At 52.0% G+C, this 27,046-nt stretch overlaps 1 protein-coding gene across 1 annotated transcript in view; it reads left to right on the top strand.

The window, feature by feature from the left end:
• Nucleotides 1-27,046, top strand: part of Rnft2 (ring finger protein, transmembrane 2) — a 68,771-nt gene that overhangs the window by 23,967 nt on the left and 17,758 nt on the right.

Raw genomic sequence — 27,046 nt, 5'->3', positions numbered from 1 at the left:
TGGTGATGTCTGCCGTGGCCACAGGAGGGGTGGAGGCAGCCGCGAGGCTTTGCTGTGGGCCTGGGCTGCAGGCGGACACTGGGCAGAGAGGTCTTGGCAAACAGCCATTGAAGTTCTGAGGACTGAGAAGGCCTAGGCAAAATGCCACCGTGGGATATCGTGATTCCCAGTGACTCTAAGATGACCCAAAGGGACCCTGGACAGAGGCAGACAGACTAAAGCATCTCTCCAGTGCCTGGCTTCCCTTTCCATTAAAAAAAAAAAAAAAAGCCATCTTTCCAGTTCAGAAAGCTCAGAATTTGTCCCAGACATTGCTTGGCAGAGAGCAGGTCAGACTTGACCATCCGTCTGAGTGACAACGGACCCAGCCCATTAGCCGGGGTCAGCTTGGAGCCGGTGTCTCCGCTCCCCACTGGGTATTGATCTAGGTGAGCCAAACCCCAAGCCACTGAGGTTTTCTGAGATGAAGCCACAACTCGGGGGCCAAAGCCAGTGACGGGTAGTTAAAGACACTTAAAGATCAAAAGACCCACGGGAAGGAAAGTCAGGAGACAGTGGCCTGAAGAAACCCTGAGGTGCCCTCTTACTTCCCCAAGACCCCCATGACCACTACCATTTGCTGTTGAGCTCCTGCCAGTGGCCGCAGGCCCCGTGCCCTTGACTCCAGGAAGCAGCACGGCACAGGTTCACTCTGGTGGAATTTGACCTCAGACACATCCACACTCTGGGCCACCTCGACTCCTCCCTAGCTGTGTGACTTGGGCAGGTAACAACCTCTCTGAGTCCTAGTCTCCTCATCCGTCTTCCTTTAAGGTACTCATTTCATAAGAACGATTGGTATGGGACACACCAAGTGCTTTGCCTCAAGTCCAGGGGAGAGTAAATTGCTCAATTCACAGGACAGGTTGTACTGGGACCAGGGCTCTCCAGGTTTGGGAATATTTATGTATACATAATGAGACATCTCAGGGATTATGCCCACGTCTGAACACGGGATGCATTTTTTTTTCCTATATTCCTGACACAAAGACCTGAAGGTAACTTGAATAATATTTTTAGGGCACCTGTGTTTTGACCAGGATCATCACACAAGGTCAAGGGTGGGATTCTCCACTTGTGTCATTATACCTGAGCTCAAAATGTTTTGCATTTGGAACTTTTTCCAGATTTCAGATTGTTGGGTCAGGGGTGCTCGGCCTGTGCTGATATCATTTATCCTTTTTGACTGTCAGCTCTCACTGACTAGCTGTGTGGCCTTGGATGAGTTTCAGAGATAACCTCTCTGTGCCTCAGTCGCCTCATCTATAATATGGGGATAATAATTTTACAGCTGATGTCTTGCAGTTAACATGTCTGTCTTCTTCACCCTGCTCTCTGCCCAGACCTGTGTGTATTTTGTGTGTGTGTGATAAAGTCCTGGGGATTGAACCCAGGGGCGCTTTACCACTGACCCACATCCTCAGCCCTTTTTCTTTTGAGTCAGGGTCTCACTAAGTTGCTGAGGCTGGCCTCACGCTTGCAATCCTCCTGCCTCAGCCTCCTGAATCACTGAGACCACCGGTGTCCTGTGTGTATTTTAACACTGGGCTCCTGTGCCCAGTGTCCTCCAGGTGGCTTCAGCCAGTGGTAGGCCCAACAAGAGCTGCTGTGACAAACTCTTACAAATTTGGTGGCTTAAAGCAAATTAAAGTGAATTGACTTTTCCATTCCTCTCCAGGTCAGAACCTGACCTGGGTTTCACCAGGCTCCAGTCAGGGTGGCAGGTGGTGCCTGGGCTCTTTCCTTTCCCATGGGGTCAGGATGGCAGGTGGGGTCCTTCTCGCATCTTCTCTGTCCTCCCTTCCCTGGTCACCTCTCCCTCTCTGACTCTGGCCTCCCGGCCTTCCTCTTACAAGGACCCTGGGATCGCACTGGGCCCATCTCAAGGCAAAGTCCCCTTGGCCTTGTCAGCTGGTGTCTTCACAGGTTGTGGGGACTGGGATGGGGACCCTGTGGTGGGGGCTACTCTCCGTCCACTACACCTGGCTTCCTCCCTTCCGGGTCACCACAGGTCACTATCCACAGGTCACTAACCACTGGACACTCATCAACTCACGAATCTGTACCACCTCCCGTGAAGTGGGTGCTGTCACTCCTCCCGTCCCTCCTCAGAGTGGGGCCCTTCCTGGCACGGGCAGCTTCTGCAGCAGCTCTCTGCCAGGCCTGGCATGGACCTTCTCTCCGCCCCTTCATCTCCATGGCGGCCAGCTGTTTTTTTGTGGACAGGGCTCACCAGACCAGACCACCCGGTGGCTCCCCTACCCCTGGCCTGCACCTTCGTGACCAGCACTTGTATCCCACCCTCCTCGCGGCCAGCCCCTCCGCAGCCTGCCAGAGACCCCCCTGGGCAGTTTTGAAGGTGAAGAGATGATGAGGATCCAAGCAGGCCTGGCCTGGGGCGGATGCTCCATGAATGTCGGCCACCAGGATGACCTTTTTTTTGTTTTGGTACTAGGGGTTGAACCCAGGGGCATTCTGCCACTGAGCCTCATCCCCAGCCATTTTGTGTGTGTGAAGCAAGGTCTTGCTAAGATGCTGAGGCTGGCCTCAAACTTCCAATCCTCCTGCCTCAGCCTCCTGGGTTACTATGCACCACCCCACCCAGCGGATGATCATCTTTACTCACCGCTGTGCACATTACTCCTCCTGCTGCTGCTGTCTCCCCCCTCCTTTCAAGGTGGGCACTCTCCCCGTTTATGGACAAAGAGATCAAGGCTTAGAGATCCCTGCAGACACCTGGCAGATCTACGATTTGCCCCCAGGCCCGACTGACACCAAATCCAGGGTGTGTCAGTCACCTGTGCATCTCTGTGACTAAAAGGCCTGGCAAGAACAATTTAAGAGGAGGAAGAGTTTATTTAGGGCTCATGTTTCCGAGGCAAATTCCACCATGGGCCAACTCTGTTGCCCTGGTCTGAGGCAGGGCAGAAAGTCATGGAAGGTGTGGGGGGGGAGCTGCTCACCTCCTGGCAGCAGGAGAGTAGAGAAAGTTCCCACAAGGAGCCAGGGGCAGGAGTGTAATCCCACAGGGCATGGTGGCCCAGCCTGTAGTTCTAGTGACTCTGGAGGCTGGGGGGGGGAGGGATCGGGAGGATGGGGAAGATCATAAGTTCAAGGCTAGCCTCAATAATTTAGCAAGGTCCTAAGCAAGTTAGCAGGACCCTGTCTCAAAATAAAATGGGATGGGGATGGGGGTCAGTGGTTAAGTGCCCTGGGTTCAATCCCTGATACAAAAAAAAAAAAAAAAGAAAGATCTCTAATCCCCGAGGGCACACCCCCAGGCACCGACTTCCTTCAGCCACCACCCTGCCTGCCTGCAGCTGCCGCCCAGCATGATAGTGCTCTCAGTTATTGACCCATCAAATGGCCAAGTCCCCTGATTAACTCACAGCCCCATAACCTAGTCATTTCGTTCAGAACATCCCTGCGTTTACACCTGAGCTTGGGGACACCTCCTATCCAAACTGTAACATGGGGGCCTCTTGCAGCTGTCTGATCTCTGAGAACCCCGGCCCGGTGACTGTTCCCACAGACTCATGTGCCTGACATTGGTGTCATTAGGCCTGGAAACCCCAGGGAGAAGCTTCGGGTGGGCCTCCTCCTCCGTGCACCTGCCTGGACCTCGCACCATGTAGGACAGTGAGGGTGAGAGCTACACTGTGAGCTCTCTGGGGGCCCTGTGCCTGGACCAGGAATGGCCTGTAGCCATCACCTGCATAGAGTGGGCCATCTCCTGCCAGGGGACACTAGCCTCGGCCACCTACAGGCATGGGGCTCGTCATCCTCTTGAGCACTAAGACCCCTGCCTGGCCACTAGCCACACCAAGCCCTGGCCTCGCAGCCCTGGTTGGGGCGGGGCTGGGGCTGATACCACCCAGGCAGGGCCTCCCTGCCCCCACCTACCTGGGCACCTGCTGGGAGCTCCTGGCTCTGGGCAGCCAGCAGGGTGGGGCCGGGGCAGGAGAGACAGAGCCCGTGCTGGAGCCCACAGTAGTCGGTGCCTGAGAACAGACTGTCACAGAAAGTCATTTGTCAGCCCATTCTAGTGAGGAGCAGGAGCAGCTGCAATAGCAAGCCCTTGCAGGGTGTGTCCCGGGCGCTGGTCACTGTCCTGAGTACTCTGATTACCGTTGCCCTGGGGATCAAGGCCAGCCCACCCCGTTTTCACACCTGTAGGAATTGAACTACGCTTGCCCAAGGCCACCCAGACAGACACGAAGACCATCCATGCCATCAGGCAGCCACCCCCCTCTGCCTGAGCTTGAATCCCTCTGCTGCAGCCGGAACAGGGGCTGTCACAAAGCCACGTCATAAGTAGACTTAGACCCGAGAGTGCAAAGCCAGAGGAACAAGGCCTCCTGGCGGCCTCCCAGCTCTGACCGCAGCTCATGCCATCTCTGGGTCCACCCTCAGGTGCCTAGGGGAGGGCCCTGGCCAGCCCGAGTCCTCTGTTGTACCAACTGGTTTACAGCCCAGTGACTGGCCAGGAAGGGGCTCCACTGGTCACATGCTCACCCCCCATCCAATCAGCTGTCACCAGGGAAGGCCCAGTGGGTGGTCTGGACTGGCCTCCTGAGAGAAGCGCTCAGCAGGAGGACCAGGTACGATACATGAGGTCTTTCCAAAGGTGGCCTCGGGTCTCCCTGGAGCCTGGGCTCTCTCGTGTCCCCATCTCTGCGTGTGCTGCCCTGTGGCCGCTCCTGCAGCCAGCAGCCTGGAAGCGGCCTTCTCCTCTCTTTCTGCTGCTCCCAGTCTGCAAGTGGGCTCCGTCTGCCCTGCCTCCCCCGAGGCTCTGAATCCAGCCTCCCCCCACATCTCCACCACCGCCACAGCGTCCTCACTGCCGTGAGACCTCACCCTTCCCTTGGTGTGTCTATCCCACTCTCCCTTCGCTTCCTGCAGCCAGAGCCATCTTCTTAGAAACAATTAATTCGGTCATCCTTCCTGTCACTTCTCCCCACTCCCCCACAATGCAGACCCTCCATTCCTGGAAGCAAATGAATCTAGGTGATTGGTGGAGGGATCACCAGCATCTTCGATGCATTCAGAAGCACTTGCTCTGTGTGTGTGTGTGTGTGTGTGTGTGTGCATGAGAGAGAGTGGGTAGAGGGGTGGGTGTGTGGATACGGAGGGAGATGGATGTGCTGTGGCAGGATGGCAGGTAGGTACATGTGCAGATTGATCCATGGGTGGGTGGGTGTGAGGACAACTGGATGGGGTAGGGAGAGAGGGTAGACAGGGGATTATGGAGTGGGTGGATGAATGGATAGATGGATGGGTGGATGGGGGAAACATGGGTGGATGGATAGGAGAATGCATTAATGGATGGATGGATGGATGGTTGGTTGGGTGGATGGATAGTTGGATAGGGGGTGGATGGGTGGATAGATGGTTGGTTGGGTGGGTGGATGGATAATGGATGGATGGATGGATGGACGGACATACGAGATAGACAGATGGTTGGTTGGGTGGGGGGTGGATGGGTGGGTGGATGGATGGTTGGATGGAAGGATAGATGGATGAACAGATGGTTGGTTGGGTGGATGGATGGATGGTTGGATGGATGGATGGATGGGTAGGTGGATGGAGACTAGGCTGGCCAGCTACCTAGTGAGAGTTTGGATTCCATTTCCAGCTCAGCTCAAGCCTCTTCGGTAGGTTTCCAAACAAGTCTGTCATGAACTCAGAAATCTACCAGCAGAGCACTACACACCCCTCTTTTCTAGAAAAGGCCATGAAGGGCCTCTCAAAGAAATCTGATAGCCAAACTTTGCAATAGTTAGCTATGGTGATTACCATAGCTAACTATTGCGAAGCAACCATCAGAAGTCAGACGGCAATGCCATTTGTTCTAGAAATATTTGCGGATCGCCGGGTGTGGGCTGGGCTCGGATGAAGCCATGGGTGGTTCTCTAGGGAACCAGGTGGCCAAAATCCCCATCTTCATTCAGAACCTCCTGAGCCATGGCCTCGTTTAATCCGATCAATCTGCAGAGAGTAGATGCTGCCGATATCTCTTTCCAGAAAGAAAACCGAGTTAAGTAACTTGGCAAAGGTCATCAACCCCAGGGAGACCGTGCAGCAGCCACAGGAGCGGCCAGCGTGGGGTCAGCCTCGAGGGGGCCCAGCTTCCCCTGGCTTGCTTCCTTCTCCCATCAGGCTTGTGAGGCACCAGCCATTGTTGTTTTTGTTTTAATTAAGGAAAAACTCACACAATGTAAAATTAGCCATTCAAAGAATACTGTTGGTGGCACTTAATGTGGTGACAGTGTTTTGCAGCCAACACCCCTATCTGGTTTCAGGTTATTGTCATCACCCCAAAGGAGCCCTCAAACTCACACTCCACGGCCCCTCCCACGAGCCCCAGGCCACCCCTTCAGTCTTGATGGACTTGCCCGTTCTAGATATTCCCTAGATGTGGAAATACCAGTGAGACCTTCACTGAGTCATGTCTCAGGCCCGTCCAGGCTGTGGCGGGATCAGCACTTCATTCCTGCTGTGGTTGAATCGTGTTCCCTGTCGGCAGAGACCATTTATGTAGCCATTTCACCCTCATTGACGTTGGGGCTGTTGCCACTCTTGAGCTACTGTGAACGGTGTGGCCAGTAGGGCTTCTCGTCCAAGCATGTATTGGAAACACAGTTTTTCTGGGAAGACGCCTAAGGGTGGACTTTGTGGGTCGTGTGGTAGTTCTACTTAACTCTTAGAAAAATGACTGAACTGTTGCCCACAGAAGCTGAAATGCTTTTACCTTCTCACCAGGAGAGAACCAAGCAGTGAGAGGTTAAGGAAGTAACCTAAGGTCACACAGCTTGTCAATGGCTAAGCTGGGGTTTGAACTCAGGCAGTCCAATTCCAGAATACCTGCTGTGTTATTCGACCCTACTTCTTCCCATGTGTGTTTCCCAGATTTGTTTGGGGAGCTTCTCAGATGCATCCCCACACACCATCTGTATAAACTCCCCCAAATCCAGGCCAGAGCCACCCTACTTTTTTCCCTTTCCAATAGTGCTACATCAAGGGGGCCAAGGGGGCGGGGATGGGCCCCAACACCCCTTCCCTGCACCGCCGAGGTGTGGGTGACAGTTATTAATGCCTCCCTGGCAACCGTCCAGCTCCATGATTTTGATTATTATTACTTTATTCGGAGAGATTAATGTGCTGGGTCAGAGCACGGTCCAGCCTGGAAGAAACGATGTGAATAGACCCCCCAAGATAAATTGCAGGCTGGGAGAAGGTCCGCAGCCTTTCCTCGCCTGTCTGAGTGCTCTGGAGAGTCCTCATCAATCCTTGTCTAGGAGGAAGAAAGGGACAGGTCTTCATCTGCAGCTGGGCCGGGGCTGCTGGGAGACACATCTGTCAGGGACCCCCTAATAGTTCACAGCACAGCTGCGCTTCCCGGGCCTCTGTGCTGTCCGCTGAGAGGGTGGGCTGGTTTTTAATATTATAATTATGACCGTGGAAGGGTTTGGTATTGGGGTCTGCTGGATGGCCCTGGCGTGTGAGGCTGGCCGAGCCACCTTGCTTGGGGACTCTGGGAATCTCTTCATTTTCCTCCTTTGCGTAATCCTCCCTCTGCCAAAGACGCCAATTCCCACATGCCTCCCAGCACGAAGGGGGCTGTGGGAGCCTCCCACCTGGGCCTCCTAGGAGAGCCAGGCTCTTTGGAAGGCCAAGATGGGTTAGCGATGGCGGCCGCTGATCTTCATCCTCGGTCTCAACCCTACCCTGGCTGGCCGGGTGTCTTGAGCTGCCACTTGTCATTTCAGATTGAAATGACTTTTCTGTAACTCGTACATCTTGGGCCTGTTGGATCTGCTTCCTGCCCCACGCCTCCCTCTGCACTTTGTTCATGCTGGACCTGCAACCCTGGTGACCTGGGGACGTCCCCTACCCCTGCCCCCAGCATCTTCCTTCTGAGGCCTCGGCACTTCCGTGGCCTCTGCCTGGGCAGTCTTCCTCTTGCTGTTCGCTGGGCTGTCTCTGTCACATCATTCAGAGCCTGACTCCAATGTCATCTCCTCTGAGGGTCCCTCCTGTTGAAAGTGGCTTTCCTACCCTGCATTATTCACTGTCACTTCTTGTCCTTCCTTGTGTGTGCCAGTCCCTGATGGGTCTCCGATTGCTCTGTCTTTATTTATTTCCTGTCTCCCCCACCCTGCTGGGAGGTGAATGCAATTTCTGGAGATGTGTTTTTGGTGTCACAATTGGTGGGGAAGTGCCTCCGGTATTTATTGGATAAAGGTCAGGGACGTCGCTACGTGTCCTACCGTGCACAGGATGGTTGCATGATTGAGAATGATGTGGCCCCAAATGTCCGTAGTGTTGAAGTGGAGAAACTGGGTCAGAGGTTGCTGAGGACCCTGGGACAGCTCCCCTAATTGGAGCTGAATTGTGTCCCTCAAAATTTATGTTATAGTCTGGACCCAAAGTGCCTGATTTCTGTTGTTGTTAATGGGGTTTGAACCCAGAGATGCTTTACCACTGAGCTACATCCCCAGCTCCTTTTTTTTTAATTAATTAATTTTGAGACAGGGTATCACTAAGTAGCTGAGGCTGGCCTCAAACTAGTGATCCTCTAGCCTTAGCCTCCCAACTCACAGGGATTACAGGTCTGGGCCAAAAATTTGTCTGGCTAATTATGGCTATATTTAGAAATAGGGACATTAAGCAGGTAATTATGTGAAAAGGCAGTTACTAGGGTGGGCCCTCATCGAATATTCCTCTTATGCCAAGAGGACATTTGGACACAGACTTGCATTGATGAAGATGATATGAAGACACCGTGAAAAGGCAGTCATCCTCCAGCCAGGGGGAGAGGCCTCGAAGGACCTTGACCTTGGGCTTCCGGCCTCTGGAGCTTAGTTATGTTGTGAAAGCCACCCAGGCCTCCTTAGGACACCTAACAGGCTAATACACCCCCAGACCAGTTCACCTATAGTTCTCTGCTTTTTTGAAAGCATTCTGTATTGGTTCAGATGTCTTTTTACCACTGTCAAATTATTCATCATTATTTATTTTGTTAATAGGAAACATAATCCTAGGGTTCAAAGTTCAAAACATGGAAAACAGGACATGGTATACAGTCAGAAGTCTTCTTTCCTGCCCCCAGAGGCCCACTTCCCCATCTAGAGGGTAAAACGCTACCCCTGAATCTTTCCTAGCTGTGTCACACCTACCTATGTACACACGTGTGTGCTTCCTGCTCAGCTCACAGTCTTCAAATAGGAGTTGTCCACACACAGCCCCAGCTTGCTGGCTTCAGTGACCCATTTCCCCTGTCCTGGAGATTGTTCCCCTAACCTGGTGTAATGGTGAAAACCCTGGGCCCTGGAACTGGCTGCTTGGGTCCAGATCCTGTCTGGGGATCCCTTTTCCATTCACCAGCTGTGGGACCTTAGCAAAATCATCTCTCCTCTTTTTGCTTTGATTTTCTCACCTATAATTTGGGATAATAGTAATCACACACACACACACACACACACACACACACCTCCTGTATTAACTTTTCAGTGACCTCTAACTTAACTTGACAGGAGGTCAAAGGTCTCTGAAGAGCCAAGTCAAAGCCTCCCCAGGGAGTGCTCATATCCAGAGGTTCCAGACTCAATCCACTCCCAGGCTGTTCAGGTGGTTGGCAGAATTTGATGCGATTCCCGGGGTCATCCACAGCTCCTGGAAGCTTCTCTCTGATCTTGACACATGACGGTCCTACCTTCAAGCCAGAAGTAGCACATCAAATCCTGCCTGTCATCTCCCTGGTTTCCCCTTCTGCCACCAGTCAGAGAAAACTGTGCTTTTAAAGGGCTCAAGTGATTGGATTAGACCCACCTAGACGACCTCCCTTTTCATGAGCTCAGACTCAACTGACGAGTAACCTTATTGCCATCTGTAAAGTCCCTTTTGTCATATGGCCTGTAACATCATCCAGGTGGGCTTTTTCCTTATGGTCACAGTCCTGGGCATTAAGATGGGGGGTTCGGAGGTACCCATCACACAACCTCAGACAGCATGGTGAGGTCGCCATCAGTGCTCCTGGTTTACAGTACATAACAGCCCTTTTTAAAACAGCTGGGTTTGTAGGTCCTGGAAGCCGTTTGGCCTTATTATGGATTTTTTCTTCAGTCCTAGAGATTGAACCCAAGACCTCAAGTGCTAGGCAAGTGCTCTATCACTGGGTTGCATCCCCAGCCCTTTTCATTCCACTTTGAGACAAGGTCTTGCTAAGTTGCCCAGGCTGGCCTCGAACTTGCAATCCTCCTGCCTCAGCTCCTGAGTAGCTGGGTTTACAGGTGTGTGCCACTACACCCAGGCGAGGATTCCTTTGTGGACACTTGTATGGTTTTGGATTTCGTAGCCCTCTTTGACCCATTGACTGTGTCTCTCCAGGACTCAGCTTGGATGTCACTTCCCCCTGGATCCCTTTAAGATAATGTGGGTCCCATTCGTGTAAGTTCCTATGAGCTCCTCCTCTATCCCAGCACTTACCATGCTGCTCTGTAATTATGTGGTCAGATTCTCCCCCACTGGACCATAAGTCCCAGGGGCATTTACAGGTCTGTTTTATCCACTGAGATAGCCCACCCCTTTAAAAAGTCCTTACAGTGACTCTCAGGAGGCTGGCCAAGTTTACTTCAGTCCATGGGACAGATAACACTGAGGCTCAGGGAGGCCAACTAGATTGTCAGGGGTCCCCAGGCCTGCAGATGGCAAAGTAGGATTCAAACCCCAAAGAGCAGCTAATGTCACATGGCTTTTCTTCCTATTTGTGTATTTACCTACCATCTGAAATATGCCAGTTGCATATGTCATTGATCTTCACAGCGGCACTCTGAGGAGGTAGTGTTATCAGTCCCGTTGTACAGATGAGGAAACTGAGCATCCTGAGGAAAGGCACCCGGCTTGTAAGCAGCCAGCCAGGGGCCAAGCCCGAGGGTACTCTGTCTGTGTGCAGCTGTTCTTGGAGGTGTTGATCCTCTTGTGATTGGATTTCAGCCAAACAGAATAGAAAGTCAGAGACAGGGACACCATTGTTAGCAATACTGACATTACCTGATGTTTGGTGGGCGTTACGCTTTTAGAAAACTTCCTCTCTGTCGTTGCCAAGAATCTAGAGTGTGTAAGCAGGAGAGAGAGATAAGAGATTGCTTCTGGTGGCGTGGTGGGGTCCCAGAAAGGACACACATTCTGAAATTAAACTTAGGTTCAAATTCTTCATCCACCCCGTTCTGCCTCTGGGATCGTGATTAACCCCACTGAGCCTCAGTGTTCCCATGTTTAGAGTGGGCCTAGCAGGACTGACCTCTGCACACCGTTATGGGGATTAACTACTTCGGGTCAAGTGCTGGAGGGTTAGGTGATTATGGTTGTTCTAGGGAAGTCGGAAGCACTAGTCATCTGTGTGCAGATTAAATCAAGCAAGAAAGTCCTAATCTAACCAGAATCAGGGTGGAACGAAAGAAAACTCACTGATCTGTAATTCTGGGGCTGTCAGGAGATGTTCCAAGCCATTTTATAAGAAAGTGTTCTGTGGTCACATAACGGAGAGATGCTCTGTACCTCATCCCCCCTCTCATATTATCACAGGGAAGACTTCAAGAAGTCCTGCAATCCATCATGCCCTTGGTTCTCCCTGACATTTTCCCAGCTTCTCAACCAGTGAACCCTTTTCCCGAGGGGGATGGGACACACTGTGCTCCAGAATCTAGTTCAGGGATCTGCAAACTATACTCTGTGGCCCACTTCTTGTTTTTGTAAATAAAGTTTTATTGGGACACACTCAGCGCCCATTCACTAATGTATTGTCTGTGGCTGCTGTTGAGCTACCGTGGCAGAGTTGAGGAGAGGTGACAGAGATAGAAAAATTGAAAGAAATCCAAAATATTTATCGTCTGGTCCTTTAAGGAAAAGTTTGCTGACTTTGAAGTTAGTGTGAAGAGGGAGATCATATGGTGTGGCCACAAACCAGAGGTTGCTGGGGGCTGCCTGAAGGGAGCTGGAAGAGGCTGAGTCTCCAGAGGGAGCATGGCCCAGTCAACACCTTGATTTTTTTTTTGATATTTATTTATTTTTTAGTTGTAGTTGAACATAATGCCTCTATTTCGTTTATTTTTATGTGGTGCTGAGGATCGAACCCAGGACCCCACATGTGCAAGGCGAGCATTCTACCACTGAGCCACAACCCCAGCCCTTCAACACCTTGATTTTGAAACTGATCTCAGAATTCTGGCCTCCCAGCTGAGAGAGTGAATGTCTCTTGTGTTGTCACACAGTTTGTGGTGATTTGTTAACAGCAGTCGCAAAAAACTGATAACAGGTGATTATGCCACCATAGGTATCAGAGAAGGAACTTGTCCATCTCTTGCCAGCGACATCTACAGCAGCAGAGGAGTCATCTGGCCGTATGTGCCCCAGTAGAGACAGTGACGCCCTGGGGTGCGCTGTCACCACCTGTCTCTTGGGTAGTGCTTTATCCTCATTCCCCAGCTTTTAGTCGGCTTTTTCACTGCTATGACTAAAGCGTCTCACCAGAACAACTACAGAGGAGGAAGAGCTTATTGGAGGCTCCCGGTTTCAGAGGTCTCAGTCCAGAGAAGGCCGGCTCCATTTCTCCAGCCTAGAGCTGAAGCTGAACATCATGGCGGAGCTTGTGGCAGAGGACAGGGCTCCCACCATGGTGATCAGGAAGCAGAGAGAGGTCTCCACTGGCCAGGTACAAATATAGACCCCCAAAGCCACGCCCCAATCCCCACCTCCTCCAGCCACACCCACCTCTTCAGTGACACTCACTTAATCCCTGAGGAAAGGCTGATTGGGTCTAGAGTCTTACAACCCAGTTATTTCTCCCCTGAACCTTCCTGCATGGTCTTACATGTGACCTTCTGGGGGACACCTCACATCCAAACCATAACACCCTCCTTGTTCCATTTGTCCCTGGTTGGTCACCTGTATAAATCTGAGATTTTTCATTTCTAGATTACGTTGTAATATTTTTAAGTTATAAAATATTACAAACGTGCTGAAAAGGATATGTAATAGATCTCTGTATCTATAACTCTTGTTGTTCTTACCCACATTTCTTCTTTTAAAGAGCTTAAACCCCACCCAACTGGCCTCACTGTATTAATTGTTAATTAATACAGTTAATACCCCCTGTATTAATTGTTTCCCTTCGGTATTAATTAGGGTAAACCACATACTGTTGCCAAAGAACATCAGAGTCTCAATGGCAGAGGCCAGTGCTTTACTGCCTTGTCACCATAGTCTAGTGCAGGTCAGCTAGGATGCTCCGCCTGCTCCATGCAGTCATTTAGGGATCCAGGCTTCCCCTAGGGAGTGAAACCACCATCCCCTAGGACTCCCCTGGGACCCTGTTTTTCAAATTTAAATGTTCATAAAAATCACACCGATTCCTGGGCTTCCCTCTGCAATTCTGATTTCTAACAAACTCCCTGGTGATGCTGATATAATTGGCCCATGGGCCACACTTTGAGTCAAAAGGGGCATAGGAAACTTCGCACCAAGGAGGGCAATAAGGAAGGGGAACTCGGAGGAGTGCCTGGAAAGTTTTAGGCACCAGGAAGTAAGGCAGATCCACTGCACCCTCATTCTCCTGTTGCCCAGGACTCAGGAGGCCCCACCTAACAGCACGGGAATCTGGGAGACTCTTATCCTCCTGAGGCCTGGGGAAACTCCTTGGGATTTGAGGAACTTAGTGGCAGTATCTCTGCCACATCCTCTGAAATGTACTTATTCTCTCTCCCACCCTAGAGGTAACCACTTTAGTTTATTTGCTACACATGTATATCCATAAACAAGATACAGTATGTTTTCAGACATAACAGATTAACACCAGTGATACTGTGTGCACATCATTTTGCAACATTACATTGTATTTTCGAAGTTTGTGTTCATCTGCACCACTCCAAGTGTGCCCCCTGGACTGGCGATCTCAGCATCATCGGGCAACTTGTTAGAAATGCACAGACTCTGCCCCAGATGACCTGAGTCAGCGAGTCAAGGGCTGAGGCCTGGCCTGGGCTTTAACAAACACTCTGTGTGATCTGATGCATATAGTGATCATTACCCACATGGGTAGCTCTAAGTCTCCACTTATTCTTTTTTTAAGTGTCATATTTCCCAAGGTGTAGCCATCCAGTCCCTTAGTTCCTACTACGAGCTGTTAGACTCTTTCTTTAGTGTTTTACTATTTATTATGAACAGTACAATAACGAACATCTCTGCACACATCTAGAAATGGAACTGCTAGATTTTAGGATGGACAGCTTTCCGCTTTACCCAGAATCCTCGGCCCTGGGGAGGCCCCTTGCTGTTTGATGTGTGCTTTCCTGGCCCAGGCAGCCGACCTCCCTGGGAATGCCCCTCACCTGCCTGCACCAGGCAGCTCCTCCAGAGAAGCGGAACCAGTAGCGCACGTGAACCTAAGAAGTTTATTTCAAGGAGTTGGCTTACGTGATTGCAGGGCCGGGGGGCTGGGATCTCAGGCAGGTGCTGCTGCTGCAGCCAGAAGCAGAATTTTCTCTTCCAAGGAAAAAAATCTCAGTCTTGCTCTTAAGGTTTTTCACTGGATTAGATGAGGCCCACCCAGATGATAGAGGACAAACTCTGTTACTTAAGGTACCTGACTATAGATGTTCACCACACCCACAAGACACCCTTCTGGCCAGACTTAGGTTAGCATCGGGCCTGGCAAGCTGAATTGGCTCAGAAACCTAACCCTCTCACTCCCCCATCCAACCAGGTGCCATCTTTGAGGTCAAGGCCAGTGTTTTACAATGGCAAGAACATATCCAGTCCAGTTATCAACATCTTAAAAATCTAAAGTGGTTGTTGAGTTAGAGCAAAAACCACTTGATCTTCCTCCTCCTAGCTACTGCTATGTGGAGCTGCATTAGCAGATTTCCCGTTAGCCTTTGTGTCCTGGAACGAACTCCCCTGGAGCAGGATGTATTTCCCTTTGACCAGGCTTCTGGATTCTGCATGCTTCTGTCCTATTAAGATTTTTGTGTTCGTTGGAATGCGTGTTCCTCCATCTCTGGAGGTGACGTCCCCAGAATTGCTCTCGTTGCTTCCACTCATTTCCTTGGCTACCGCTCAGTCACCCTAGCCACCTAGCAGACCAGACTGTCCTCTTGCAGCTGGTGCCAATGGACCTAAGCAAAAGTCAGAATTCTTACTTTGAAAGAGGAAGGGAAGAAGGGATGTTAAGAGGCACCAGCGGTCTCTGTCCCCAGATGTTTGTTTATCCCTCGTTTATGATGAAAGACCTAGGCTCAGCAAGGCATGTTACCTTACCCAGGGTCACACAGCAAGTCTGTGTTGGAGCAATGAATTGAAAGGCCAGGTCTTCCAGATGCCACAGGAGATGCCCCCCGGAGCCTACAGCAAAAATAGAATAATAAATGTTATGTGTAATACAGAACGTAATGATGGATAGCTAATGGGCCTAGCACTGTCCTGTCTCTATTGACTTACTTCATCCTCTTAGCGCCCTACAAGGTAGATACTCATATTTACCACCAGTTTGCCAGATGAAGAAACTGAGGCACAGAGAAGGTAGGTGACTTGCCAAATTTAGTAAATAAGTGGCAGGGCTGGGACTTGAATTCTGACTTCCAGTTCCAGAACCCACATTCTTTCTGGGGCAGGGGCAGGGCTAGGAGAGTGCTCTACCACTGAGTGATGTCCCCAGACCCTTTTTCTTTATTTTTTTAAGTTTTGAGACAGGGTCTTGCTGAGTTGCTGAGGCTGGCCTCAAACTTGCAATCCTCCTGCCTCAGCCTCCAGGGTTGCTGGGGTTACAGGCATGGGCCCCTGTGCCCTGCCAGAATGAACATCCTTAACCACTGCCCAGCTGCTGCCTCTCCCCACCTGCATGCTGCTGCCCAGCTGCCACAACTGCAGTGACAGCAGCGACTGCTCCACACCACAGGACACATCAGAACCACGCCCTGCCAACCAGGCACCGCCCGCTCCAGCTTGGCCCCCTCTGACCCACAGCCTCCTCCTTCAGCCACCCAGCACCCCCTTCTCTGTCTCTGGGGACAACACATTTTTTTGTTGTTCTTGTTTTGTTTTCTTTCCTTCACTCCGTTTCCTGGAAGACTCTCAAAGGCCACATTCTACCGCCAAGGGACCCAGCAGGGACAGGGCCCCATGGGCACCTGGGATTTCCTGAACCCCAGCCTCCACGGGTGTGTGGGAGGCCGTGTTCCTTATTTATTGAACTCGTCCTGCCCAGCTCCACACCCCCCAAGCTGTTGTTCCCCGCTGGGGAAGATGAAAAACGGCCCCAGACAATGGGAGACAAGGCACGCCACATGGCCCCCGCAGTTTAATTTCCTTTAATTCATTTTATATTGAACCAAATGATACTGTTTGTTTTTAATGGCAAACACTCAGCGCGGAGGAGGGGCGGCCAGGCCTCCTCCTGGGGAAATTAGGAACACAGCTGCTATTGCGAATCTGCACTCCCCCTCCTGCCCCCCAACCTCCACCCCACTCCTGTCCCCATCGCAGGGCCTCTGGAAATCCATTTCCAGGTTGAAAGATGATAACTTTTACCAGCTCGGATGGTCGCTGTCCATAGAAGGGCCTGGCTCCACCCCAGCTGCCGTCACCTCCAGGAACCTTCCCATGTGGGCCCAAGACCCGCCTTCCCTGGGAGTGCCTGAGTACCTGGGAACGGGCGCTGTGGCTCCTTCTGGAGAAGCACCCAGCCCAGGCAGGACCCATCCAGTGCCCTCTCCCAGGAATGGGAGAGCACGGAGCTGGGTACCCTGAGAACCAAGCGCCTCCATTCCTTCTGCTTGGGAAGCACACAGGCCAGGGCCCGAGTCTTGCTTCACCAGAATCCACATTTTAACTCCATCCTCAGGGGACCAGGTGCTCAGAAAGTTGGGGAAGCAGAACGCAGAGGTGAGGTTTTGCACTTCTGCTCTGAGAAGTCTGGAATTCCCTTCCTGTGGCCAAGAGGTGCAGTGCTTCTTTGAAGCCTCAAATAATCCAGAATCTTCCAAAGGCCCCTTATGCTGAAGTACGTGGGCGTCTGGTGCAGTTCTTATGGGTAAAGGGAACTTGAAAGAGGAGCTGGCCCCGGGAAAGGCTGCTGCAGGCCTTGGCCCGCCTGTGGCTTTGGTGGGGGCCAAGCCAAGATGATGAACACCCAACTTGGACACCCTGGAGACCTGGCCCGTTCCTCAAAGACCAGGATACACCCCCACCCTCATGTTTGCAGCCTCTTAGACTCAGAAAGACCTGCTCCACGGATGAGGAAGCCGAGGCCCTGCAGTGACTGCTTCCAGGTCACGTGGTACATCCTCTCCTGTACTTGAGATGTTTACTGGATGCTAGCAGAGTGCCAGGCACTGTGCCAGAGGGCACTGCCCAGACCCAGGACTCAGCCCAAAGCACTTACTGCAGTGGGGGGCACATAGGGAAGCAGTAACCCCAGGGCCTTCATAGGGACCTCTATGCCAGACCCCAGCTAGGCCTCTCTAGTGAAGGTGACATTCCAAAGTGAATGTTGAAGCATGAACAGAGGTGATCCAGGCCACACAAGGCCAGAAAAGGACACCAGGGAGAGGGTCAGCCAGAGCCATGGCATGGAGGTGGGCAACAGCTTGGTGTGTGCGTTTCTCCCGAGAATTCTAGAACATCGAATTCCCTTGAGACAAGCCCCCTGCGGGTGAAAATGATGTCTGTCGTGTGTCTGCTACACACAGGGACACAGCTGCTGTGCAGTGACCGCAGGGTGAGTGGACATCAGGAGTTGATGTGAACCTGTGTCCTGGGCAGGACAGGGAGGCCCGAGTCTTTGGCTCCCAGGTCCTACATTTCCAGCCACATTGTGGGTGTGTGGTGGCCACCAGCTCTCTACCCTGGGCGCTGCAGGGATTCGTTACCCAGCTTAAGTGCGCTCCTCCAGACGAATGATTAGGGAGGCTGCCTAGCTCCACAGGGCAGCCCCAGGGATGTCCACTCCACCCCCTGTACAGGGCAGCCCCGGAATCGTGCCTGGCTGGCGCTCAGCGGTGGCCTCTTGTTGGCTTCCGCTGCTTGGGTGGGCGGGACAGCCCTGCTGCCATGTTTTCCAATGTTCCTCCTCCCCGTGGGGGCAGGGGTCGGGGAAGAAGGGGAGTCAGCATTGAGACTGGTCCCAGGGAGCCTTGAAGCCTATCTAAAAAGATTCCATCCATTATAGATTGAAAAGGGCTCCGGGTCTGGAGTCAGGTAGCTCTGTTTGAGTTCTGCCATTTCCATGAGGATTCCCTCTGGCCAGATACCCCCATCACTCTGTGTCTCACCTCCTGTGTCAGAAGAGAACTAACTAATCCTTGTCTCCCCTCAGGATTTGGGGGAAGATTTTGAGGTGAACTAAAACATAAGTTTGGGCAGCAGAGGTAGAGGAGCTCTCGGCCATTCTGGGCACATGTAGACATTCATGTATGTTTCTTCCTCCTGTGCCTTCTGCACGGCCCTCCCGGGCAAAGCCAGGCCTTGCTCCTGCCCCACCCCATGAGCCACCCGCTGAGGCCTGGCCAACTTCTAACTCTTATCAGGGTCCAGAAGTACCATGTTTGGAATTTTGAATGAGTCAAAGAAGGAAGAACATGCTTTGCTTCCTAAGTGCCTAGCCCCGGCAGACTTGTCCCCATAACTGCACAGCCTTGGGTACTCAGTTCATAGCATCCAGCTCCCTTGCCCCCTCTGAAGACATGGTTATTGATGCAGGTTGAGGAAATACCTGGGTCCAGAAGTGTTTCTAATTTCAGGGTTTTTTAGATTTTGCAATATTCACAGAGATTTGACCAGTTGAACATCCCTCATCAGAAAAATCCAAAACCCTAAATTCTCCGAAATCTATACAGTTCAAAAAGTTTCAGATTTTAGAGCATTTTGGGTTTCAGATTTTCAGATTAGGGATGCTCAATCTATCAGTGATTTGGGAGGGTTAGCACTAGAGATTTCAGTTCCTGCTGAATCTTAGCTTAGGGTGTGACCTTGCTCTAACTTCAAGGGGCAGAGAGAGGTGGGGAGAGGGAATGAAAGACCTAGGACCCAGGGAGTCCACCCCTAGGACAGAGACTTGTTCCCTTCTGTGTCCTCACTCTTGGTTTCTTCAAAAAATACATGCTGAATGACGGGGACAGATGCAGAGGCAGGGGTGCTGAGGAAAGGAGGAGGTGCTGTCTGTTCTCTTATGGGCTTGACCAGGTCACTGCAATCCCCTGGGGCTTGGAATTATCAAGCATGGAGAGAAGAGTTGTCCCGCTCTGGCTGAGGCAGGGGTAGGTGCCCTGGGTCTAGGGCTGTTCCTAACGTAAGAGGAAGAAGGCAGCATCCTGAGAGTTTCAGAACTGTGACAGCCTGCAGTCTTCTGGCACCTGCCCGCCTGCCCTGGCCCTGGCCTCTCCTTCCAGCCTGACCTCCATCGGTCACTCAACACTCATTTAGAGTTTCTCTCAGCCCCCCTCCAACCCCAGATTGTGCTCTTGTTCTCTCACCCCCAGGCTTTGCTCCCCTTACCAGGAACACCATCTCCCCAACCCCAACACCGTCTGGTCTCTCTCAGGTCCCTGTTTAGACACCACTTCCACTGGGAAGCCTCGGCCTTTCCCTGGCCCCAGGTAGGGCTGGGTGGCTCACCAGTGTGCTCCCACAGCCCCCCGGGCTGCCTCTGTTCTGAATGCATCACAGGATGTTGTGATGGCTGGCTTGTCTCCCCCACTAGACTTCACACCCACTCAAGAGGAATCCGGTCTCTTGCATTTCATTTCATCCCTGGCATAGTCCACAGCACCGGAAGTCATGAGAACCTTGCGAAGGCACGTTTTCTGAGGCAGGCAGTGTGGTGGTATTTGGGAAGGGCTGCTAGGCTCGGTCAAGCAGCTTTCGTCTCAGCTGCTCTGCGAATTAGCCATGGGCCTTGGGTGAACCTCAGTTTTCTCGCCTGTGTGATGGGGATACTAACTACACCATTGTCAGGATTCGGCAAGATCATGTCAGTCAGAGCCTTTTGATCACTGCAGCTCAGTAAGTAGCAGCCAGAGTCCATTATTTAGTGAAAATAACCAGGTAAGCAGAGGAAGGGGAACTGGGAGGAAGTTGCCACCCTTCCCGTCATTCCCTAGGAGTATAGTAATTGTCACTGCTACATTACAGAAGCCAGTCACTCTGCACCTGCTCCATGCTGGCACTGTCCTGGGCTCTTTAATTCATCCATCTAGCTGCTGATTCATTCAACCAGTGTTTTGTTTTTGTTTTTTGTTTTTTGACTGCCTACTCTGTGCCAGGCTCAGGACTATGTCCTGGAATCTAATAGTGAGTGAGCAGATTATCTGCTCTCAAGGGACTTACACACACAAGATACTGAAATAAATAAGCACCGTGTCCAGTGGTAAAAAATAAAACAGGAAATGCTGAGGTTGAGGCTACTTTTTCAATAGTGGTCAAGGAAGGTCATTGAGATGGTGACATTCATCCACAGTGGTGCCCTTGTCTATGTGGTTCACAGTGCTGGGATCTAGACCACCAGGAACAGAGGTACCCCCTGCCCTCTGAATCCCTCTGTCCTTCCCTGAACCTTGTCCCCTAGTGCTTAAAGAGGCCGCCAGCCTCTTCTCCTCTGGAGAAGACCTGCCGGTGCCGGGCAGTTGCAGCGCAGAGCATTTGTGCTTACAACTGTAGCTGACATGGGGACATGTAAGCACATCCATCCACCTGGGACTAGGACAGAGGGAAGAGGCCGCCTTTCCCCAGCTAACAGGGTCCCAGGCCACTTGGGGCTTAATCATCAACATCTTATAATTGGGCCTCTCCAGGGTCCTGGGAGCAGGGCCCTGTTGCAAGGAGGCTCCTAGAACACAGTTGCTGGGGCACGTGGCCTGGGCCCTTCTGTTCATGGGGCCAAGGTGCTCAGATCAAGGGAACTGTGGCCAATGAAACTGGGCCTCCCCTGCTGCTGCTGCTGCTGCTGAGCAGATCTCTACTCACAGCCTAGCAACTCCTGGGGAGCCTCACTCCAGCCCCAGGGACAGATGTCAGCTGGTCCCCAGGGTCAAGCACCAGGAGACATCACCGCCACTGGTATGCTTTCTGACCTCCTTATCGTGGGCATGGGAGCCAGAAGAGCAGAGAAAGGACTTTTGTAGGAAAGTTTTTTTTGGTTTTTTTTTTTTTCACATTTTCCATAGCTGTAGGCTTTGCTCCTGAGGCTGATGTGCTTGTACATGAGAAGATCCACACTGACATCAGAGAGACGTGGATTCGGGTCCCGCAAACTTCTCTGAAACTGAGCCTGTTTCTCTCACAAATTGGGTTTATAATTTTCCCCCTGCCTCACCAGGCAATTACAGTCAATTTTTAAAGTGAGCAAGCAAATTTTCAGCTTGTGGCTTTTTAAAAATAACAGTTGTAAAAAACAATAACAAACAGCCATGTCCCCAGCGCAACATACGAAGGCCTTGGCCATCCCGAGCATGGCTCTTAGGTTCCAGCCATCTCCTTCCCTCCCTCTGCCCTACAAGAGTTTTGGGGTTGCTGTCCCCTTGTTTCCCTTGTGTCTGCTTTTGTGTAGTTTTTATATCTCCCTCCTTGCTGAGCTGTCAGTCATGAGTGTAGCAGGCACAGGCAAGGAAAACCTTCTCCCTTCTACACCTGATTCCCTTCAAGTTCCTCCTCTCAGCCTCTCCTCTCTGCTACCAAGCAGGCACACTGCTAGTGGGGAAACCAGAGCATCAGCTTGTCAGTGCTGTAGTAGACTTACAATGAATAGGCTCTGAGCAAGCACCAGGGGGACTTTACTGTGAGTCAAGTACCTGTGCCACAGGGCTTGCACTTCCTAGAAAGTATGGAATAGGCCCATACTTTACACTCAAACAAAACAGGGTTTGGATGTCACACTGCCCATCAGTCTGAGCCAACAGTTCTCTGCTTTTGCTCCAAAAATATACTGGATGACAGGCACTGCAGAGACGTGGGGAAAAGATGGTGAGTGAACCAGACCAACTGAAGCCGAAGAGGTCTCTGTTCTCATTTGATTGGGCGGATCACCATGAAACACAAGCACAAATCATGAAATTACAATAAGTGCTAGGAAGAAAATAAAATAACTCACAGACAATGCATTTAGGTCAACTGGAAGGACTTTCTCTGTGGAAATAATATTTGAGCTGAAACCAGGACTCCCTCGCCATCTGACTTGGGTGAAAATAAATGTAGTTTTCTGATCTGCAAAATGTTGGTAATAGTCCTAGCTTTGCTGTTCTTGTCAGGCCAGGAATGTTCTCAGCATAGCCACTCAGTGCTCTTTCCCCGCTTCCCTGATGTCCCCCGCACTCCTGGCAGTGTGTTGGGGTGAGCAGTTAAATGAGGGGCGATCTGCCAGCAAGTGAATCGAATCGTGAGGCCCTCTAATAGCGTCTCACCCGACCTCCTGTGACTGGGTTTGATGACTGAGCCTGGGGGAAGAGGGAGGAAGGGAGGATGTTAGTCCCCCTGTCACTGGGAAAGGGCCATTGTGGAGTAGGTATAGTGGAGTAGGAAGGTCCTGTAGGGTCAAGTGAACGTGGTCCCGTCCCCTCTCTGAGCCTTCTCTCCATATAATACGGTGTCTCGCGACAGTCACTTTGAACAGAAAGTGCCCGGCCAGCAAGGCCATCCTCACTGCTCCCACCAGGGCCAGGAGGAACGGGGGCAAAGGGGCAGGGGCCTGGGGCACAGCGAGCGAGAAGAACGCCAGTCCCTGTGCCACGCGGCCCTGGCCGGGTAACGGGGCAGATCCCTTCGCCCCCTGAGCCTCGCGGAGGTCGCTGTCCGNCGGAGGTCGCTGTCCGCCGAGGCCAAGAGCCGCGGCCCGGGACCCGGCACCAGGGCGCCGGGAGCCCGGCCGGAGTCGGCAGCGCGCACAGCCGGGCGGCCCGGGCGCGGGGCTGTGACCTCATCGGCCGGCGCCGTCCCGCGGGGCCATGAGATCATGAGATGCCGGCGCTCGCCGAGGAGTCGATTTGCTAGGAGCGCGGGGACAGCCGGCCGCCCGCCAGGGTGATCTCATCCGGGCCCGGGGGGAGGAGGCAGGCGGCCCGGCCCGCCTGCGCCGCCCAGAGGGGGATTGATGGCCGCCGCTGCCCGGTGACGTCACCCACAGCGCCCGTTGCCGGGCAACGCGCGCCGCCGGCCCGCCCCTCGCTGGCCCCGCCCCCCGCCAGGCTCTAGACTCGTTCTTTTTCCTTTCTTCTTTCCCCCCTCGTTTTGCAGTGAAGTATGTGCTGTAAAGCTCTCTGACTACATGTGTATGCAGCCTCCCAGATAAAGGTATCCACTGCGCTGTCCAATAAGTAAATAGAAATTTAAGGCAAGCCACACAGGTCACTTGAAATGTTCCAGGAGACACATTAAGCAAAAAAGGAACAGGTGACATTCATTTTGATTTTTTTTAACTAACCCTAATAGGTTCAAAGTAGCTTCACCGTGTAATCTATTTAAAAATGTAACGAGGTATTTTACCTTTGTGTTGCTGCTTTTCTAACACGTTGGAATTCCCTGGGTAGTGGAGATTATCAGTACATCTCAGTTCTAAGTAGCCACATTGCGAGTGCTCAATGACCGCATGTGATGAGTGGACACTGTATTGGACTCTGCAGATGTAGAACATTTCCAGCACTCACCAGGCTCCTTTGTTCCAGCTTCCCCTCACCGAGGGCACCCATGGTTCTGAATCTTATCCACCCTCTTCAGTTCTCCATCTCTCTCTTTCCAAACCTTGTATCTTTTCTCTCTCTCTCTCTCTCCCTGCATCTTACTGATCTACTAGGGCCTTCACTTCCCTGTTTTTCACAGGGCTTAAAGCATTGGATAGGAAATCAGACAGGATTTAAATCCTGGCTCTACTGCTGTCTAGCAACTTGAGACCACATACCTCACCTCTTTGAGCCTGTTTGCTCGCCTGTTAACTGGTGCCAATAATAACAGTGTCCATCTCTTCCGGTGCTCAGAGTTTGGGGCCAGGATGCAGCCATTAAGTGTTCTACAGAGAAACTCTCAATGCCAGACTGTAAGCCAGCCGAGCCCTCTTGTTCTGTTCATTTCTCTCTTCTTCCTGGAGGGTTGTCATTGGTCTAGCCTCTGCCTCTCTATTCTTCCCTCCCTTGCCTCTGTGTTTGAGCTTCTCATCTGAGAAATGGAAATTGATTCTAACTACCCAGAAGAGCCATCTGATTGCAAATGGCCCATGGTATGTGCTTAATAGTTGCCTTCTTGCCATTCCCCTGCACCCTGCACCCTTCCTTCTCTCCTGGTCTGCATTGCTGGGTGCCATTGTATCGAGGCCTCTGACGCTTGTCATTTCTCTATGCTTTTCTTCTGCCACAGCCCGTTTCCCCTTCTGTTTCTCGCTCCCTTCCTGCGCTCCTCCCTAGCAACCTTTCTTGTCAACGGTTCTTTCCATCAACACCTTCCCCCCCCCCACCCCACCCCGTGCCACTCTTGGTCACACTGCTCAGAAGTGGTTCTGAGTCCCCAGTCTGGGGACTGGAGACGAATGGAGAAGACCTGCCGGTGCCCGCTGGCCCCTGCTGGTGGGATCAGCCTCTCCTCTCGGAGGTCGCGCTGGGGCTGTTTTGTCCAGAGGGGCGCTGTCAGCGATGGCCCCCCGCGCAGCCCCACAATTCCAACAGGCCCGCAGGCCGCCTTCCCAGGAAAACATTCCCGGAAAGCAAGCCTTTGTTTTGAGCCCCTCGCGCCAGCCCAGCCCAGCCCAGCCTGCCCATTTCGGGGCAGGAAGCGTGGCGGGTCCCCAGCGGCAGTCGGGAGCTAAAGGAGCCGTCCAAGGGAAGGACAGCAACGAGGGAAAGTCTCCGTGGAGACCCAGGGACACTTCCGAGGGACCCCTCTGGCCCGGGAGGCTGGAAGCCTTGTTTTCCCCACATTCAAGGCAGGTCGGCCGCGGCCGCGCGCCAGCCTGGTCCAGCGGAGCTGTCCATCCTCCTTTGCCCGACACCCTTGACCTCAGGGACCCGCCCCGTCCTTCCTGGTAGGTCTGATGGGACTGTCAGTCACGGGTCCCGCCCACTGCATGGGGTGTGTGACCAGGACCCGCCAATCAGAGAACCTCATGACCAAATTTGGCTCAGAGTTGAGTTCCAAAGCAGAGGCTTGACTCCAAGGGCCATCCAAGCTGGCCGTTCAGTTTGACAAATGGGCCCAAGGAAAACACAGAAAATTCCCACTTTCTAAGGGGCTGCCATTTTCATGACAGATACAGGTTCATCCTGCCCTTTTAGCTGTGTCAGCTGGAGCAGGTTACCTAACCACTCTGGGCTTCCATCTTCTCATCTGTAAACTGGGAGTATCAATAGCACCTACTTGATCATGTGTGCCCACCAGTGATCATGATTGCCCGCCAGTGATCGTTGGTGCCCGACACATACATAACCTGATCAGAGTTCAGTCATCTTCATCGTCATCACCTACAGAGAGCTGGGTCCTGGGAGAAAGAGAAGGAAGAAAAGGAGTGACGGATCCATAGCAACAGACATGTGCACATTGTGTCATCTCCTGGGGTACCTGAAACCAGATCTGTCCCTGCCTCCCCAGTTTTTGACCTAATGCATTTCCTTCTTTGAAGGAAGCTAACTTCAAGTTAGCGTTCTGTCACAACCAAAACTGACCCGAGTATGGAAGCCCACAGTGTCAGAGCTGAGTCCACACCCCATCATCCAGAACAGAAGAACACTGAGACCCAGGGAGGAGAGAACAATTTGCCCAGGGTCACAGAGCCACTGAGAATGCACCCCTCACTCTCTGACTCCAAACGGTACTTTTAACGCTGTTTTTATATTATCAGCAATGACATAGAAAAATCAATTCTTTCCCACTCTGCCTTCTTGGGCCTCTGCCATTCCCTTTAAGCAGGCTTAATTCAGTTCATCTGAAGGATATTTTATACTTGCCAGACTGCTAGTGGTGCTACAGCCAGCGCTCACTGAGCCCTTACCACGTGCCAGGTGCTGAACTCAACGTTTCACAGGCATTAGCTCATTTATCCTCCCATGACCCCCAGGGGCTGGGGCCACCATCAGCCCCATATAACCAATGAGGAAAGGGAGGCATACACGGAAGAAGTAACTCGCCCCAGGGAACTCAGTGAGAGGCAGAATCCAGCTTCAAACCCAAGCCATCTGATTCCAAAGTTCACACCCCTCTCCCTACTTGGAAAGGCAGAGTCAAGACTCGTACCCGCACCCAATACCACAGTCCTTCCTTCCTTCTACACTGCACATCCTTCCCAAGGTATTGTTTATCTAGCTGTGTGTCCTTGAACAAAGGACTTAACTTCTCTGTGTTTTATGCCCTTCAGTAAAATGGGGATAATAGAGTGATCGCTCTGATCTTATAAGTCCTTGTGAGGATTAAATGAATTGATACACAGTGCTTGTATTAACACCTGCCGGGGGGGGGGGCAGGGGGACACCAGCCCTCCATGGTATTAGCTCCAGCTTACAGATGTAGGCACAGAGCCACACCAGTGCATTCAGCATATGTGCAGTGAGCACCCCTTTTGATGCCAAGCCCTCTTCCAGATTCTGCCGACAGAAATGACACTGCCAAAGGACACTGAGCCCCCACATTTTGGGATATAACAGTGAAACACAGACACTGTTCAGGGATGGATGCAATAGGAAATGAGACCAGCATGCAGAGTGGGAGGTGTCTGACAGATGTGGGGCATGTGCTCTACAGCCTGCACCTTATTTATTTTGGACCTGTTTTGTCTCATCTCTAAAATAAGGTGGTGACAACAGAATACCCACACGCCTGGATCACCACGAGGCTCAGCTCCAGCCGTGTCATGCATGGTGCCCTCCCTGTGAACTCATGTTTAGATTTGCTCCCTTATTTAATCCTATGATCACCCTGGTGAGTGGGATCCAGGTTGCAATGGCTCGTGAGAGCTCATGGTTAAATTTTCAGGAAATCTGCGAGCAGT

Source organism: Marmota marmota, unplaced genomic scaffold, assembly GCF_001458135.2.
Source record: "Marmota marmota marmota unplaced genomic scaffold, marMar, whole genome shotgun sequence".
Taxonomy (NCBI): Eukaryota; Metazoa; Chordata; class Mammalia; order Rodentia; family Sciuridae; genus Marmota; species Marmota marmota.
Note: the sequence above shows the minus strand (reverse complement) of the source record. Positions and strands in the feature narration are given on the sequence as shown.